Genomic DNA, 7276 nt, shown 5'->3' on the forward strand with positions numbered 1-7276 from the left:
AACACGTCCCCACAGATGACAATGCCCAGGAAACCTTAAGACAATGAACTTGTATTCAAATTGAGAGTCTGAATCTTTTGGGACAAAGAAAGAGAAGAACTGGCTGGAAGAAAAAAAAGTAAAAGCATTTCAAACACATCATCACCAGCGCTATAATCACTTAAGAACAGTTAAGTCACCCATGAAATTAACAAGGAGCAGAAATCTATGTTCCTTCTACTCAGATCTCTGTGGCTGGGCTTCACGTTTACTGAGATAAACGTCCCCCACGATCATCCTGTGCCTCCAAGGAGAGCATCCTTTCTTGGAGATAATATTCTCATTAGTGCCAGACAAACAGAGCACAGGCTTTGGCAGCCAGCTCAGCCCTGACAATCTCTGACCACGTGACAGTCTCCTCCTGTGGAGACGCCTGGGCTGGGCACACAGACAGAGGTTGTGGACATACGGCTCTGCCCTATATCCAGCCCATCCCCGCACCCCAACCAGTGCACCTGTGCTCTGCCTCCAGCCTCTGCTTCCTGGGCTCATGCCATCCCACCTCCACCACGTGGTCTGGGGACCTGCCCTAAACCCTTAGCCTGTGCTAACGCCCTGAGATACCTGGCTTGGCCTCCACCCGAACATCAGAAATGGGATATGTGACACCCCTTCCCAGATAAGACACTCACACGACTTCATTATTGCTGAAGGACTTGGAAGGTAGGTAATGATACCGTCTTTACATTGAAACACAGCCAAGAAGGCAACATTACCTGGTCCCTTTAGGTTTTCAACCTATAACCCAAGCTCCCCCACATGTATCGATCCTCCTGTCAGGGCCTGAGCCTGTTGGATAAAATCACAACTCCCAGCCTGACATCCGAGGGCCTCCACCTGCCGACCCCCTTCCCTACTCCATCCCTCCCAGCAGTGCCACTCCCAGCCACTGCCCTCCGCCCCCTGCTAAGCCTCTGAAACTTGGAGCATGTTTCTTCTAATTCATTAAACTAAGCGTAATGGATGCCTCATCTTTAAAGGGGAGATGGTAAGGAGCCAACGTATACCACTTACCATATCAGTCAGCGTGGGCTAAGAAGTGTTGCTGAAACAAAGGATCCCAAATCTCGATGCTGTATGACAGCAAAGGGTTATTTCTTGCCCACATCTGAAGTCCATCGCAAGCGGGCCTCGGCTCTGCTCAGTAAGGACCTCAGGACTCAGAAGCAGTCAGTCTCTCAGACGAGGGAAAAGAGCAATGTGAGAACAACACGATGGCTCCTTATGTTCCGCTTGGAAAAGCACATGTTACTTCCACTCAGATTTCTTTGGCCCAAACAAGTCAACTGCCAAGCCTGATAGAAGCATGATCCTATCAGGAAAGGACTGTAGGAGGGACATCAGACACTTAGCACAAATCATATGAGTCACAACAGAGCCACTCACGGGGCTGGTGCGTTTCTTACGCCAACACCTCGGGCTCCTCCACAGAACCCTATAAAGAAGGCAGAAGCGACTCGTTTTACAGATGTAAATGGGGTCTCTGGGACCAGGTGAGCAGTGACTCAGGGGATGTCTGGAATTCTCTGTGGTGAGCCCTGGAGTGCTGCATTCCAGCACCAGTTTGGAGCCAGGGTGACCTGAGGAATTCTGTAGGGAATCCCTGCTGACACCCGGTATATAGGGAGACACACAGAGGCAGGTGGAGTTCTCCTAGAGCCTAGCGGGACTGGTTGGGAGTGGGGCAGGGTTGCTCTTAGGAGGTGGGCAGGACGGTCTACAGGTGGGAATGGAGTGGCTGACGGGAGGGGAATGATGTGAGCCACAGGTGGATTAATCTCACCCCACTGGGAACAGCCCCCTCAGCTCTGCAGAATCTCACCCACATTTCTCTTCTGAGTCTTCTTCCAGGATCAAGGGAGGACTTGCCTGTCCTGGCTGACAAGGACCCTACTTTCCACATTCCTAGCTTTTCTCTCCATGATGCTGGGCTCTCAGAAGTTGGGCTCAGGGATCCATGGCCTTTGCTCACAGGTAATCCCTGTACACAAAGGACTGTGGAGCCTGATAGGCAGAGTCCAGTTCAGTGAACTTCAGCAACACAGTCTTTCACCACCCACCAAGTCTGCGTCCTTGGGCAGGACAGGGCTCTGAGTCCATGGTCCTGCACTACTGACCAGGCTCCTTGAGCCCATCTGCAAAGAGGCTTCACAGTCTCACAGTTTTCTTTCTGAGTGTTCAGAGCATCCAGGATATGGTCTGTGGTCAAGGCCCAGCCCCAGGCAGTGGATTCAGAGCCAAAGGTCATGAGTTCAATTCCTGGCTGCCATTTATTGACTACATGACCCTGGAGAATTGACCGAACCTCTCTGAGCATCTGTAAAGTTGGACTGGAGCTGCCTCCACTGTACTGACCTTATTTGATGGGTGATGAGTGACAGCTGACTAGAGGACCGCATGGCCCTTTCCCGCCTGCCCTGGATTCCCTACAGACTAATGAATTCACTGGGCGTTTGGAGTTGATGGGAGAGAAATAATGCATTGAATCAGTTCTAAAATGTACACTTTTACACCTCAACATTTCAGAAATCAGGTCATATCTCTCCATCAACAGTCTTAACTTTCTGTTGGCTAAGTGGAAGCCCTGAAGTTAATATCACTTCCTGCACATGTCACTCCTGGCAGCTTGACTGGATGATCTCACCCCCTCAATGTTTCTGATCTCATCACCATTGAAGGACCATTGGGGAAGGAACCAGAGTCCTGGATGGTGTCTGAAACGTCCTGCTGACAATTTCTGGTGAGATGAAGAAAGTGCCAGCAAAAATGGGGATCAGTGACATGGAAGAGTACCTGGAAAAAGATAACGAAGTGTTGTGTTCAGAAATGCCACATTATCCATGCTCCTGATGGCACAGAGGATGACATCACCATGGAGAAATTTACAGAAAAATATGAATTATCTAAATGAGTGAGAAAACCCTAATAAACTAATAACTACAAGGGAGGAAATGGACAAGAAAGTACGAAATTTACCCATCTCCATCATGTCTATGATTTCAAACTTTTTATCATATGTATTGTCCTACTATAACTTATTTAATTTCCTTGATTTTCTTTCATCTTTCCTCATCTTTTCTGTGTAGTCTCTTATTTTTCCTTCATCAGTCTGACCAGGTTGCAGTAACCACGTTATAAACATGCACGTGGCAACAGTGAGCTGTCCAGCATCTGTGCAAACTTAGCATCACCACATTCCGGAAGCCTGCTTTGGGTTTTATGGATGAACGGTAGAGGTCTTTTCCTCTTGTATGTTTGATTTTTATTTTATTACTTACTTCTTTATCAATCACTTTTTTCAACTTTTTGGGGTTTATTTCCATGTTGGCATTCCTGCTTTTGGACTAAGATAGTAGTTCATTTATTTCTAATCTTCCTTTTCTCTAATAAATGCATTTAAGGCTCTACATTTTCTCTGGATACTGCTTTGAAAACTTTTCACAAGCTTAAAAAGTGGAGTACGCGGTCATCCATTTCTCAGGTGTCAGCAATTTCTATTGTAATGTTGGTAATTTCAGTTGTGATGTTCTTTTAAATTCAAGAGTATTCTTAAGTGTGTTATGTAATTTGGGGATCGCTAATTACTGACTTTATTACTTTGAGGCCATGAACATGGCTATATAAACTATCCTTTTTTGGACTTAGTTTAGAAATACTTAGGAGTTTACATCTCAGGAAATTTTTGTGTCATTTTAAAGATTAATTCTATTGTTGGTAGAAGATTTTAATGGCATTATTCAGGTCTATCTATCATTTTCCATCTTATTTGTTGATTTCTATATATATCCTATTATAAGGGAGCTATTTTAATGTCTTCTGATGTTTCCATCAGTTTAAAAAATAGCTTTATTGAGATATAATTTACATACCATAGAATTCACACATGTAAAGTGTACAATTCAATGTTTTTTGATATGTTGTTATTATTAATCTTTAAAAACTGGGGTAAAATACTTAACATAAAATTAGTCATTTAAACTGTTTTAAAGTATACAGTTCAGTTGCATTAATTACATTCACAGTGCTGTGCAACCTTCACCACTATCTATTCCCAAACAGAAACTCTGTATCCATTAAACAAAAAATCCCCATCTTTTTCCCAGACCCTGGTAATCTACCTTCAGTCTCTATGAATTTGCTTATTCTGGACACCTCATATAGTAGAATCATACAGTATTTGCGCTTTTGTGTCTAGCTGATTTCAGCTTACTTTCAAGGTTTACCCACATTGCAATACGTATCAGAACTACATTCCTTTGTATGAATAATATTTCATGTCTGTATATAATACACTTTGTTTATCCATTCATTTGTTGCAAGCTTGTGTTGTTTTCATCTTTTGGCTTCTGAGAATAATGCTATGAACACTGGGATACAAATATCTGTTCCAGTCCCCGCTTTCAGTTCCTTTGGGGTGAGTAACTAGGAGCAGAAGTGTTGAGTCATAGTAATTCCATGTTTAGTTCTGAGGAACTGCCAAACTGTTCTCCACAGCAGCTGCACCATTTTAACATTCCCAGCAGCAATCTACGAGAGTTCCAATATCTGTGCTCTTGGTATCTAATCCAAAAAATAATTGCCAAATCCAATGTAATGAAGATTTCACATATGTTTTCTTCTAAGAGTTTTATAGTTTCAGCTCTTATCTTTGGGTCTTTGATCCATTTTAATTTTTTTACATGGCATTAGGTAAAGATTCAGCTTCATTCTTTAACATGTGAACATCCAGCTTCTTTTGTTGAAAAGACTATCCTATCTCCAGTGAATGATCTTGGCACCCTTGTCAAAAATCATTTGATCATATATGAGGGAGTTTATTTCTGGGCTCTCTATTCTATTCCATTGGTCTAAATGTCTGTCTTTAGGCCAGAACTGTACTGTTTTGATTACTGTGGCTTTGTAATTGGCTTGAAATCAGAAACTGTGAGACCTCCAGCTTTGTCCTTTTTCAAGATTGTTTTAGTTATTTGGGTCCTTTGATATTCCATATAAATTTTAGGACTTTAAAAAAAATTCTGTAAAAAATACCATTGGGATTTTGACTGAGATTGCACCGATTCTGTAGATCATTTTGGATATGATTGTCATTGAACAATATTAGGTCTTCCAATCAATGAACATGGGATATCTTTTCATTTACTTATGTCTTCTTTAATTTCTTTCAGTAACATTTTGCAGTTTTCAGTATATAAATCTTTAAGCTCCTTGGTCAAAATTATTCCTAAGAATTTTACTCTTTTTGATGCTACTATAAATCAATTAAATGTTTTCTTTTGTTTACTGTGAGTAGATAGAAATACAACTGATTTTTGTTTACTGATTTTATATATATCTATATATATATCTATATATCTCCTATGACTTTGCTGAATCATTTATTCACTCTAACACTGTGTGTGTGTGTGTCCCTTCCTTTGGGTTCTCTACATATAAGATCTGTGAATGGAGATAATTTTCCTTCCCAGTTTGGATGCATCTTATTTCTTTTTCATGCTTGATTGCTCTGGCTACAACTTCTAGTCCTATGTTGAATAAAAGTGGTAAGAATGGATATCCTTGCTTTGTTTCTAATCTTACAGGAAAAGCTTTCAGTCTTTCACCATTGAGAATGATGTCAGCTATGGGTTTTCCATATATGACCTTTATTAGGTTGAAGTTGTTTCCTTTTATTCCTATTTTGCTGGGCTCTTTTTTCATGAAAGGGAGTTGAATTTTGTCAAATGTATGCATGTAAACATGTTATTTTCTTTTAATTGCATCTCATGTCAATAGAATATCACTGGATCTTTTTTACTTTATCCAGTCTGAGATGTTTATTGTTTTAATGGGAGAATGTACCCCAGGCATGTACTGTGATTGAAGATGTGCCTGGCTTGATTCCTGCCAGTTCATTTTGTTCTTCCAATTCCCACACTATTTTGGTGGTTTTACATTTTCTTTTCCTTGCCTACTGGTTTATTTACCATTATACCAATTTATATACTGATTAAATTTACTCTATTTATTTTGTTCTCTGACAAATTTTTTAAGTCATGGGAGAATAATATAATCCTTAAATTTTAATCTCCTGGTGTAATTCTTAAAATTTTAACATATTGCTAAACTTTTTTTTCTATTGATGCCTAACATTGATCTCTACTTCTATTTTCTTCCCAAACAAAACAAAATTCTCAGCAGAGTATTCTCTACCTCAGCCCCCTCTATCATTTCCCATAAAATTATTACCTAGTATTTTTCCAGATTATTATACTTAATATGTATATTTAGTATACATATTATGTATTTAGTCACACATGTATTTTACAATCTGTACCTATTTCATGTTAAAATTATTCTCTCCATAGCTTCTAGTATTATTTTCCTTCCTCCTATATCTATTTTGCATTCTGCTAGAATATATCTTTTCATAATTGTTTCTCACAGTTTATGGGTGATAAAAGTTATAGGTACCTGTATATCTGAAAACTTTAAAAACTATTCTTTACATAAAGATTTCTCTATGAACAGAAATCTGTATTTTAAATTATTCTTATTCAGGATTTTGCAGGTCCTATTCCATGTAGATTGCATAAATGTGGAAAAGGAGATGCTTTATGAATATTTCTTTCTTGTTCATTTGGATGAACTTTTTAAAATTTTAAATCTCTGGAAGTTTTAGGTATCTTCCTTTATTCTTGGAAGTCTGAGATTTCACTGAGATACTGGATGGATGTATATGTATGTGTGTGTGTGTGTGTGTGTGTGGTTTAGAGTTTTATTGAGTTATAGTTTATGTACCATCAAATTCAATCATTTTGTGTGTACAATTCAATGATTTTTAAAGGTAAATTTACAGAGTTGTGTAACCATTACCACAATCCAATTCTGAAATTTCTTTTTTTAAAGTTTAAAAAATTTGATTTTTTTCTAACGAGGCAAGACACTTTTATTTTTTGGGCTTTGTTTAGAAGAAAATAGTGCCACATTGGTTTATTATATCCTGTTTAGAACCATTCTGGACAAAGAAAAAGCAGTCTACACAACTCTGAAAAGAACAAACACGTTTGGCTTTTAAGAATGCTAAAGGAAAGTCACTTGAAAATTTAAAGCTCTCCTTGTTTTTGAGCATCTGGTATTATAAAGCAAAATACATTCCTTTGTTCATGAAACTTTTTTTTCTATAGAATAAAATTAGGAAGGTAATAGGAAAGGAAGCAATACTTGGGTCATATTAAAGTAAGGATAGTTGACTAATGTC

This window comes from Camelus bactrianus, chromosome 11 (genome assembly GCF_048773025.1).
Source record: "Camelus bactrianus isolate YW-2024 breed Bactrian camel chromosome 11, ASM4877302v1, whole genome shotgun sequence".
In the NCBI taxonomy this organism is placed as follows: Eukaryota; Metazoa; Chordata; class Mammalia; order Artiodactyla; family Camelidae; genus Camelus; species Camelus bactrianus.